Source organism: Pundamilia nyererei, unplaced genomic scaffold, assembly GCF_000239375.1.
Source record: "Pundamilia nyererei isolate P.nyererei 1_Seehausen unplaced genomic scaffold, PunNye1.0 scaffold00014, whole genome shotgun sequence".
Lineage (NCBI taxonomy): Eukaryota > Metazoa > Chordata > Actinopteri > Cichliformes > Cichlidae > Pundamilia > Pundamilia nyererei.
Genome location: NW_005187415.1, coordinates 2,466,792 through 2,479,622, shown reverse-complemented (window position 1 = coordinate 2,479,622; position 12,831 = coordinate 2,466,792).

Sequence of the window (12,831 nt, the reverse complement as noted above, 5' to 3'; positions counted from 1 at the left end):
GCATTATTTTTTAACGTGGGAGTTGCCACTTGAAGATAAATCAGCTTGAGCAACTGAACAGAGGTTTTTGGTGCAGCATTGTATTTCTGTTTGCAAACAGTTTCATGCTAGCAAGTACTGAGTGTTTGACGGAGGGATGCTCATATTCTCCTAGCAACCAGTAGTTACCATTTGGTTGCCAACCAGTCTCTATGCCTGTATAAGTGAAGCCTAAAGTAGCACACAATTGCTCTAGGAAAAACTTACACTTACACTTATTGTGTCAATTGAACTGATAGGTGGAATTTGTAGCAAAAACAAAAATCTTTTAAAAAAGTTTATATGCTTAGATTGGTGTATAATCGCTGATTGATGATTAAGCAGGAGATTTGATCTCCTACTTAACTGGTCCAAAAGTAAATACATCATTAAATGCTAGCACATATTTAAATTAAATGATCTCTTTAAGACTCATTCCTGTAATTATACTTTTCACAAGCCTCTAATATTTTCTAATAACAAGCCAAAACAAGCCAACACAGTTATCCTCCCACTGTAGTGCTTATTGACTCACCGCACTACCAAAGAGGCAGAGGTGAGCAAAAAAATACACAGTGCAGAAAACGGCTGCATGCTCTAAACTGCATGCCTACATGAAAATAAACCCCAAAAGATTAGTTTTGAAATGTATGTGTGGATAAGCATCAGTGCTTATCATCAAGCTTCCCTGGGGTAACGTGATAAAAGCAACACTGTGGTGGACTTCTCACTGCACTTCTCTCAACTTTCTTAGCTCGGCTTTGATTGCAGTGTAAACACAAATTACACCATTTACGCGTATCTCGCAACACGAGCCAGCTCTTCTAAAGACCTGTGTTGCAAATAGGTTGGTAAGAAAATTCATATGCTGCATTTGCCAAACTATTTTTAGTGTTCCAAACAAAAGGGAGCAGAGCAGTAAAAAGGTAAAGCCCGTATAGAATTTTATAGAATTTCCTCTTTTTGTTTCCCTACATGCCAGAATTTGGCACGCAGCAGTATGGGCCACCCTGAAAGAGTGTAAAGCGTGATCCCACTCCTCCAAGGAAAGACAGGGGGATACTCCTGGAGTCTGTGTGAGGTTGAATGTGTGTGTGTGTGTGTCTGTGTGTGCGCAAGCGTGCATGTGTGCAACCTGTCATAAACGCTGATGAGTGATTGAGTGCATAATCCTGTTTGCACGCCACATCCCAAACAACCCCACATGCAAGAGTGAGTGCGTGTGTAAGACGCCATTCATCTTAACTGAGTAATTCTGGTAGACAGCAAACAATGTACTCCTGCTCACACCCTATTAAGCTGTCACGGTGCAACAATTGGTCTTAACTTATAATGTGTATTATAATCATAGACCATTTTTATTCTTTGTTTTTTTCTTTTTTTGCAGGTGCATTGCTAACACTCTGGCCCACGGACACAAAGTAAGCAAACAGTTTAAAGCATTTACATACCAGCACATAACGTAAATACACTCACACACGTGCAGATCCTTTGCATACAAACTCCACAATGCCATCCACCAAATGTTCTGTTCTTTCCTGTGACCTTAGCTGTGAGTTCATTCCACCCTCGCACATATGGAGCCCTGGCACGGACTCAGCTCTCGGCTGCTACCCTGCTACTATCAGCACATTTTTAATTGCCTGGCTTTAGAATATAACAGCCTCTGTGATGACAGCACGCTTGTTTATTTTTATAGGAAACCATAAAGGGCCCCAATAGCCCAGACCTTATAAGGCATATGTATGATGTTTTGCTCCCTGAGTCTTTTATTTTTAGCTGAGTGCAAAATAAGTGTAGATGGTGGCAACTAAGTTGCTTCTTGCCTCAGGATATGCCATTGTTATTAAGTTTGTCAGTCAAACGCAAGGAAAATCTTTGTACAGCAGCAAATGTGACCTCTGATCACAGAAGCAATATCAGCAGACCGTCGTAGCTAAATAAAGGTTAATGTCTCACTGTGTGCCATGACTTGGGTTTGAGGTCACATTTGTCATAAACAAGCAGAATAAAGTGCATTATTGTTCATATCTCCATGGTAGCAAAGCCTAGTGAGACAAATGGGATGAAATTAATCAACGTCTCAGTCTCACAATGTTATCACTGTTAAAAGCCATCTGGTCAGGATCTCTCCTGAGTTTTAAGCAAAAAATTCTTATTGAAATAGTTCGAGAACCTCACCCAGTTTTTTTCAAACTGCATTTCTTCTTACCGCCCAATCTAGCACATCCGGATAATCCTGCATCTCTTTACAGTAAAACTGTACTGTTCTGAGTAATGTCACAAACCACGCAAGCACAGTTGATGACTAGATATCTAAAAGCACACCCGTATCGTTTACAGCAGTTTTACTTCTTTGTCTGTTCTGTTGAAAAAAGAACACAAACTCTGAAAATCAAACAAAGACAAGCTGGAAAATTGCATTTTTCTAAAAATAAAAACTCATTTTGAATTTAATGCCAGTTGTGACATGAATGTGAACAGAACATGAGCAACCAAACTTAGCACATTGGTACATTTTAGGCTGCTTGAGGTTCTTACCTATATCAGATATTAGGACATTATCACATTGCCTAGCAAGTACCTAGCAAAAGGTTAAATGTTCTTTTCCACCAATATATTCGACATAGTTCTATCACTCTATCACTAGTCATACTGAAAGAAAGAACAATTGATGAGATCAGTTAAGATCAATGCAGACATGAACTCTGTTTCTTATATTCATGAAAACAGTTACCGAAAATAAAAAAGTAGCTTTCAACTCATTGTTTCAGCATCACAACAGCTAACTTTAAAGTTTGTGTTCATTTAAGACTCAGTGCATCCTTGCAGATGATGTGGACGTGAAAATGGAACCAACAAGCCTGAATATTAATCCATTCCACAGATATGAACATGACTTCAAATAACAGGTATTGTTCACAATTACATTTAATACACCTTTCTTAGTAAAACGACTAAAACTTTGGAAGCAATTTGCTTGTGATTCAAGAGACATTCCCCCCTGTCAGTGATAGGATAGATCAGAGACTAACATTTTGCTTAGTAAACACTCTTAGAATTTTTTTAAAAATGGAACTGCTGCAGCTTGTGCTTTTGTTACTGTGGTATTGCTATCGTAAAATGATTTACCAATGGGTACAACATGAGGTTTTGTGCTGTCAAACAGTGATTCAGAATTTTAAATACGGGCAGAGTGAAATTTCTGCCCCACCTGGTGTGTGCTGAGAAGTTTTGTGTTGCAATTCAAGCCCATTTCTACTGCCCAGACTGGGTAGTAACTGACCAGAGTTCATGAAGATTAAAGTTCAGTAATCAACTCTGAACTGGACATTGGCCAAGCTGGAAGTGCATTCACCTCTCTTACTTTAATAGAATAGAATAGAATTCAACTTCATTGTCATTGCACATGTCACAAGTACAAGGCAACGAAATGCAGTTTGCATCCATCCAGAAAGTGCTTTAGCCATAATATAGTTTATATATAGTTATATATTACAAAATGTATATTAGCAGTAATATAGATATATAGATATATTACAGAATTAGGTGTGTTATAGGTATGAGGGTACAAAATATGGGTCTATTATGTGTATGTTACAATGTACACGGTATGAAGGTATGTATTAATTTAATATATTAGTTTTAGCAGCTCTCCATGCTGTAAAGTAATGTTGCTTTGGTATGCTTGTATGTAGTCACAATTTACAGCATCATTTATATATTTTGAATATGAAATGAGCTTCAAAGCACTTGCTGACGTCATGTTGATCAGAAGGAAAGTTTCCATGGTGAAAAATCACAAATATCGAGTTTGTCCACTCTTGCCTCACATAACAAAGTCATACTTTATAAACGAAACCTTTAACAGCTCCCAGAGGTGTGGACCAAAGAGGGTGTGACATCACATGTTGTTCATCAAGGGACAAAGCTTATGGAGAAAAAAAAGAAAAAGAAAAGGAAGATTATGCTTGGCATGCAGTCGATTCTAGTCTGTCTCGTTTTCTTTCTTTCTTTCTTCTTTTTTTTTTTTTTTCGTACGAGATGACACAATCATGTAGGAAATTCCCTGGGAACAGCCCTGAAAAATATCGCTTACTCCTCTACTGTTGTTAAGAAATACTAAATAAATGATGTGTCATCTGTTGCTGTGGAGGAATGCTCATCAAGACCAACCCAGTTATATATATTTTTTAAACTCAGTTTCATAATAAAACTACCGAGTATCTTTCCAAAAAGATGGAACACTCACACACTAAAGCATCCATGCCACAATTTAAGAGAATGTTCCTTGTACCTTTGAGCAGGAAAGTCCCTTGGCAGCAGCATTTGAATTATGAAATACATATCATATGCTCTAAAAGAAGTGCAACAGTTCACAAGGCTGTGAGTCATGCATGTGTCAGAATATCAAAGTGGAAGTTCAGTGTCATGTTCTTAGATGTGTTCAGGGATATGACCTTGAAGGGAAAACCACCCCCCTATATTTTTTTGGGGGGGCCAACTCAAAGAACTTTTTGATCAGACTTGGTGTGCCTGTTCCAGACTAACCCGGCAAATCGTTGGAGCCAAGGGAAAATGTGAGCAAAGTTCACTCAGCTCTTATCTATAGATGGTTGTGACGAGTTTTCCTCATTATCTCATCATGCGTGTGTTTACAAGTACAGACTGCCGATATTGTGTAACCAGGTCAGCTATTCACGTTGCCAGAGTTGTTCAGCAATCAGGTAGTAGTAAAGGCTAGTATGAACAGTTGAAAAGATCTGCATCCATTTCCTTATAGAAAAATAAAAACTGGTAGGGTGAGATAGTCCAGTGATACTGGTTCAAACTGCTTTCGAGGGGAGTGTCAGAGAGTGTGATGATATATTGGCACAGAAAACAAGTCAAAAATTCATTTCTTGTAAGTTTTCCTTTCACTTCCTTTGGTTTCAGTCATTTCCCAGTAAACCTGCCAGTCGTGTGTATGTGTGTGTTCCTTTTAAAATGATGAAATCTGCTATGCAACAAGAAATAACACAAGATTATTGGATAGAAGATGCAGCTTTATTGTAGCAGTCATGCTCTTTATATACGCTTTTTTCTTTAAACTACATTTAGCAGTTATTGTGTGTGGTAGTATTTCACGATGCGCTGCCATTAATCATACAGGATATTTCTCTGTGAAATAAAAGGGCATGAATGTAAACGCACGTGTTCTGTTCTCAGGTGAGCCCAGGTACAGGCACAGACAGAGGGACAAAGAAACTGGTTAAACTCTTTTTACTATGAATAACAGTTGAAGGGAGAGGGCCAGTGGTTACCAACTGGCAACGGAAGCGATGGCAGGTGGCCGGGCTGGTGGCTGAGTCAAGAGGGCAGGGTGCAGTGGTGAGCATGAGCTTGAGACTATGCTGGAGGCAGAGCAAGCGAAACTGAAGGGAAAAAAATGAAGACAAGACAGGCCAGGGCAAGAGGCACTATTCAGGTGTTTTGCTAAGAAGTAAATGACTAGATCAGTGAGTGAGCAGACTATGAGCTGTAAGGGTGGAGATATCTCGAGTCAGCCCTCTTTTCTTTCTGTACTTCACAAGAAAAATTGGAAATATTTGCAGAGGTTTAATAATAATAATAATAATAATGGATTACATTTATATAGCGCTTTTCGGGGCCCTCAATGCATTTTACAATTCTACTATTCATTTACTCTCACATTCACACACTGGTGGAGGCAAGCTACAGTTGTAGCCACAGCTGCCCTGGGGCAGACTGACAGAAGCGAGGCTGCCATATCGAACCATCGGCCCCTCTGGCCATCACCAGTAGGCAGTAGTGAAATGACTAATATGCAAACAGTCCAGTACATAAAATTAAATATGTAAAATTAAAATAAGCTGAAAAGTCAATATTTGGTTTGACAACCTTTATTCTTCAACACAACCTGAACTCTCTTAGGAAAGCTTTCTTGTCATTTGTTTTTAAGTATTGTTGTGGAAGTTTTCCATTTAAATAAAGCCTGCAGACGAGCGGTGAGCGGTAGCTAACATTCTTTAATCCAAACACACAAAGAACAAAAAACCAAGCTTGTGGAGAACCTACATGACCGCGGGGCAGGTCAGCAGAGTCTCACTGAGCCTAGCATGTCTCTCAGTTAAATACCTTCTCCAGGAACAAAAGGCAGTACACAGCTGTTTCACACCTTAAGGTTCACACTCCCTTGTGGAGTGGTCTGCTTCTCCCAACGTCCTTACTACACCCTCACCATTTGTCTTGGGTGTCAGACATGTTAAAATCCAGTGGCACCAAGGCATTATACAATAAAATAATGTGATTAATACATAAATAAAAGAAATTCCTATACAGTATTTTCAGGAATAGTTCTCAAAGTTTCTTGAAGCACATTCAAACCTCTTCTTTGGATGTTGGCTGCCTTTTGTTCTGCTCTCGGTCAAGATGATCCCACGGTCCTTCAAAAAGGTTGAGGTCCAGGCTCCGGGGAGGCTAATTCATTACTGATCTTTTCTTCCGTCCCTAGCTGGCGGTCCACGAAGCCAGGGTTTCCATCTTGGTCAACAATATACTTTGACCTTTGCTTGCTCGATGGTTAGACGTCATTGTTTAAGATCGTCTTCAATTTGCTCGATCCAAGTCTTCTTGGGTGCATCACACTTGATTCTCCAGTGGGCAGGCCGCTCCTTCAGCAGAAGGCGGTATGGCAGGCGATGGTTGCTCATGGTGCAGACATGGCCAGACCATCGCAGTCCTTGCTTCTGGATCAGCCTTTCCATCAAGGGCTGCTGCTGACATTGACTATGTATCGCACTACTGCTGAGAGAGTCATGGAGGGACTGTGTGAGAATCTGACTCAAACAATGCCAACAATAGTACCATGACTGATAATATTCCACTGAGTGTTTTTCTTTCCAGGTATGCTTTTACTGCATTAGCAGTGTGTCTGGGATCACTGTCGTGCTGAAAAATGAAGCTGAAATTTCTGTGTTCACAATTCCATCAGTTTTGAAAAGATTCCTAACATCACTGGCTGAAATGCAGTCCCAAACCATGACAGAGCCTCCACCGTGTTTCACAGATGGTTGTAGACTCTCACTGTTACTGTTACCTTACTCCTGTGTCATCCTCTGTACAATTTGAACTAAAAGTTTCAAATTTAGATTCTCCCTCACTGGTTTTGTTTAATTTTGCATAACTGAGCCTTTTCTTCCTGTTTTCTTTCTTTAAGAAAGGCTTCTTGGCAGCTCCCGTAGATAATTTCTTGGATCTGACACATCTCGGTACTTTTTTAATGCTTGAATTTGCTCAACAAACAAAGTACATTACTCTGATACAAGGGACTGAAAATGTGACGTTTTTAAAGAAAGATCTTGAGAAAGCTCGAAGAACTATTACTCAACACCACTTTATTAAAAATGACAAGTATGTCCGTCTCCTTGAAAGCAATACGTAAAGAAATAAGTAAACCAATTAAAATTGTTCTCATTTTTCTCTGCTGCAGTCACTACGCATAACAGAAAAGACCAGCTCCAGATCAGCACGCATCATCATAACCGTTACGATCTCAATATCAGTGTTGACATTTTGAAAACAAGTCTTGTGAAGTGAGCGTTACCAAAATTGGCCTTTAACATCCCGTAACCCTGACAGTGTAAATATCACCGTGACTTTCATAGTAAATAAAAGTGTAGATTTCATGCTCAGATAGGCTGCTGTTTGTGGCTAAGCTCTGATTTTAAACATGTAACACTGAAATAAAAACTGGTGGTAAGACTGGTGCTTTAAAATGTGCAATGCACCATAGCTGGGTCAGGACATCCCGCTCCCTAGTGTGGGGAAAACTGCCAACTTTTTCCTCGGCACTGGCTGAAGGTGTTTACCTTTGCTTTGACACTGGATTTTAATCTGTAAGTTAATTAAGAAATGTAATATCATGGGGGTTCAGCTAAGTACAACCTGAGTACTACAGCCCTGTATTTTAGATCGCTCCACTAAATTTTAGGCTTCCTGCTAACTTGACAAATGAACCTGGACTTCATAACCACCACACACTCATAATCACACATTAAGAGCGAAAAGGAGAGAGGGGAACGGCATGCGACCTGAGGATCGCTCCCTATACTTAGTGAACTTCTGGTGTTTTAATGGGCCTGACGTAGTTCCATGCTGCGGTCTGAGGTCTCTCTAACCAGCATCTATTTTCCCTCTGAAACTGAGTTGGAAAAAGCACAGAGCATTTAAACAGGCTAAAAATGTATCTGATGGCAACCACTGCTGGCTGAAAATAGCCTTAAAAGGGTATTATTATCATTAATGAGGGATAAATTTGTCGGCTGACTTGCAGTGGAGTCAGGAGCGCTTAAAATTATTCTGGAATTTGCCCACTTCTTTTTTTTTTTTTTTTTGTTTTTAGATGTTTTGGCAAAACTGAGGCATCAGTTCTGTCTGAGGAATGGATGGTGTCCCGCTGATTTATTCTCATAAAGTCAGCTTCTCCTGCAGAGCAGAACACATCATACTGTGTAAAGGTAAACTATCAAAATCTTTTTTCAATTTCAGCGCTCGTGCTTTAATAACCGCGCTGACTGCATGCTTTAGCTGACTGACTTAAATAACCTACTCTTCAAATTACATCTGACCTTCTCCCAGTGCAAGCAATATGTTTCACTTTGATTTCCCAGCGTCCAGGCTGCTGTTGATTTAAGCTAATAGGATTACCCCATCGAGGACACCATCACATCTGGTTATGATGCACAGTCATAAACTCTTTTTCTTGGTTTGTTTGGAGGAAATGTCATTTCAGACAGCTGCTCTGCCCTTGCCAACGCTATTGTGACCCTATTTTCTTTCTGGTCATAAACAGCATGTGTCTTTTGAGGAAACTTTAGACTTACATTAAAAAAAAAAAATTCAGGTACATCCCCATCTCGGCTAAATTTGTTGGCCAGTTGTCCAGTAGGTGAAAGGACTGACCCATATTTCAATAATGGTATCCATGGAGATTCTCCGCCACTCTGGCAAGAAAGGATGAGAAAGAAGATTGCCTGAGCCTTAATTTTTCTCCAGATTGGGCATGTTGTAATAAAAAACATACAGAGGAATCAGTGTTTGCTTTTCACTAAGTATATTTTGTTATCTCATTTAATATATTTATATTGAGACAGATTATAGAGTATTTAACTTTTACCTAACATTTCAAGCAAACCTGTTCTTCATAACAAAGCGCTGCATTGTGCATTAGCTAGCTGATAATAACTTAGATTGATGTCACCCATGTTTAGAAGATTACGGTTTGGAGTCCTGCAGTGTGCAACCCTCTTTCATGTACAGTGTTGACTGAATTTCAACAAGATTTTTGCCTAAAATCTTCCTAGATGAATCCACAGCTGCCTGTTTAAGACCATTTAGATTAGAAAACAACACAAAATGCATCTCATTAATTTACACTCACTGGCCACCATAGTCTAAACTACCCGTTAACATAACTTCCTAACCAACCAATCCAATTGTAGCAATTTATTTAGGCTTCTAGACGGATGAGAGGAGACGAGACTGGCCACACAGCTTCAAATTGATACGAAGCCAACAGTAGCTCAAATAACCATTCATTACAACCAAGGTATGCAGAAGAGCATCTCTGAGAACACAACATCTTGAACTTTGAAACAGATGGGCAACAGCGGCAGAAGACCACACCGTGGTCACAAAGATCCAATCATCTGATATCCTGTACAAACAGCCTCCACAGTCATCAGATCTCTGTCCAGCAGAAATGTAACTAAGCAACATCTGAAAAAATTGGAATGTTCCATGTAACAGCAATATCCTGCAAAGTATAAAATGATTTAATAATAAAGGATTGCGTTTATATAGTGCTTTTTGAGACCCTCAAAGCACTTTTCAATTCCACTATTCATTCACACACTGGTGGAGGCAAGCTACAGTTGTAGCCACAGCTGCCCTCTGGCCAACACCAGTAGGCAGTGGGTGAAGTGTTTCAGATTTGTTGTTTTGGCATTTACAGAACTACTTTTGCCTCCATTTTTTTCCACCTTCCCATTCACTGATTTATTGGCTGACAAAACCAAAACATTTTCACAGACCAAAAGAGACAATGACATCTTGCTGTCAACATTTCCTGTTTGGGATTATTGTTGTTGAACAGTTGTGCGAGCACCTGGTTTGAGGTTGGATAAGACGAGATAGGGAAGCTGTGTCATGTGTGTTCGCCAAACAATTTCCTCTAGACATATGTGGCTACAAGCAGCAACACCCAAGGTTTCCATGGCACCCTGACAGATGGTCAACAAACACTCTTCCCTTATTACTCTGTCTTAATTTAGAAGTTTTCAAACACAGTGATTCCTCGTGCCGCTCAAAAGCCTCTCATAAGACCAGGGGAGGTCAAATTAGTAACCATAGTAAGGCTCTTATTTATTAATTTCACACATTTTACACATTTGTTGTAGATTCTGCTGCAGACTCTTAGATCTTGAATATACTATAAATGCACACATTGATTATCTGTTAAGAGTTACATAAGTTCCTCTTTCTTCTTTTGAGTCTATTAGAAACAGTGATAAACATGTCATGTTCTTTTAATGCTTCATTGTGCTGACACAGTTCTTAGCACACTTTTAAGTCTCTTTTGACAACCAAATTAGGTTAAACATGACATCGTTTTACCCAGGATGTCTTTGCTGTTTCAGCCAGTGCCTTACACAGGGATGGTGGGCTCATGATGATGCATTACAGTGTTTGAATCACGCTCTGAAGCAGAGATAAAAGAGGTGTGCAGAACCAAGAGAAAGAGATAAAGAAATACACTCTCAGGCTAATTTATTAGGTACATTTGTTCATCCGCTTATCAAATATCGGTGTATTTAGGCATGTAGAGATCATCAAAAAAAAACAAAACTGCTGAAGTTCAAACTGAGCATGAGAATGGTGGGAGAGTTTGACTTAAGCAACTGAACGTGGCATGGTTCTTGCTGCCAGATGGGTTGCTCTGAGTATTTTAGAAAGTGCTGACCTGCTGGGGTTTTCCACACAAACATCTCTAGGGTTTACAGAGAATGGCCTAAGAAAGAGGAAATTGTTGATGTCAGACGTCAGAGAACAATGGCCAAAACTGCTTTGAGCTGATAGAAAGGCATCTTTAATTCAAATAACCTCTCATTACAGCCAATGTGTGCAGAAGAGCATCTCCAAACCTTGAAACAGATGGGCAACAGCGGCAGAAGACCGCTACTGTCTGCTAACAACAAGAAACTGAGGCTACAATTCGCTCACCAAATGTTGCCTGGTTTGATGAGTGTCAAAGTCTCAGCATTTGGCATAAACAACATGGAAATATGGATTTATCTTGCTTTGTATCAACAGCTCAGGCTGCTGCTGGTGGAGTAATGCGTGGGGGATATTTTTCTTGGTCCAACCTAATACTAGGACAGTGTGACTAATGAAGTGCTCAGGCACAAGCTAAAGCTCAAGATAAGACAAGGCAGGCAGGGAGTACTGGAGTATTTGGTAGTTCATTCACATGCAGTGTGTATGATTGTGTGCGTGTAGGAAGAGTTACAGCACACTGAGACAGTTACAGATGAGGTAATAGTCAAGCTAAAGCCTTTACTGTATAATGAATAAGTGAAGAGATATTTATTTAATACTTAATACATTCAGCTATATTTCACCTGTCAGGCCCAAACCTCCAGCAGCTTTGGGTGAACTCTGACCTTGCCATCTATCAGGTGACTATATGTAGGTGTTATATATCAATTACAACAACCAGAACAAGTTGTAAAAGGACATTAAAATATCTCTCAGAGTGCACACTTTCTTATTCTGAGCAGGTTGCAAAATCACACTGCTGGTGTGTGACACAGACTTTCATTCTCGCACTCTCTGGTAGTAGCTGGTACTTTTTTAGTACCTACTTCACCGTGGTTCCAAGTGAATCAAGTCGAAAATGTGACATCAGTAGACTGCGTGCCACTGATTGGTCAGTCAGTGGTGTCACACGATGAATCATAAGAGCAACCCCTTCGCAAAAATCAAAGCTGCCATTTTTGAAACTCGACAACAAGAGAACTGAACCCCGCAGAAACCAACACCACGGTCCGGCGATGAGGTGGAGACGCTTACCATTGGTTTTGCAGCAGGTATACCATCACCTCCATTTCCTCCATTGTTGCGTTGTGTCACATACAAATGATGTCACGGGACCTTCGGCCACATTGCTGTAACGACCCCAAGCACATAGCGGTTACTATTACTCGACTGTAATGGAAAACGCTCAAAAGTGAGTAGAGTCGAGTTGAACCAAGTAGGTACTGGTGGAAAAGAGGCATAAGTTATTAATCAGAAGTTATTAAAGAGTTGTGCTCATTTATGTATGTGACTCTAATTAATTGATTTAATGATTTAATAATGATTTCTGATGTAATTAAAATTCAGGATTGGCTTTTTGTTGTTGTCTACACATTAACCTTAAGAACCTCTTAAGTCTGTATACTTTAAATCCAGTGGCCTTTACTGCTAAACCCAGATGCAGAACACAGACCAGGACAGGACTGCAGTTGTTCAAACTGTTTATTAATAAAGACTAATGTTATGCTGCTTTTAATCTGTGCAGTTAAGAGGGATAGATATATATACCAGGTTGAGCTGAGAGGGGAAGTGAGGAGCCAGAGGCAAGTGATCCAGAGTGGTTTGTGGGTCAGAGTGGTTTCCAGAAGAATACTGACTAATGGTCAGCTGAGGCTGGAGTGGTTCAGGGGCAGAGGTCAGGGGGGGTTTGAGAAATTAAAAAAATTATATATATAT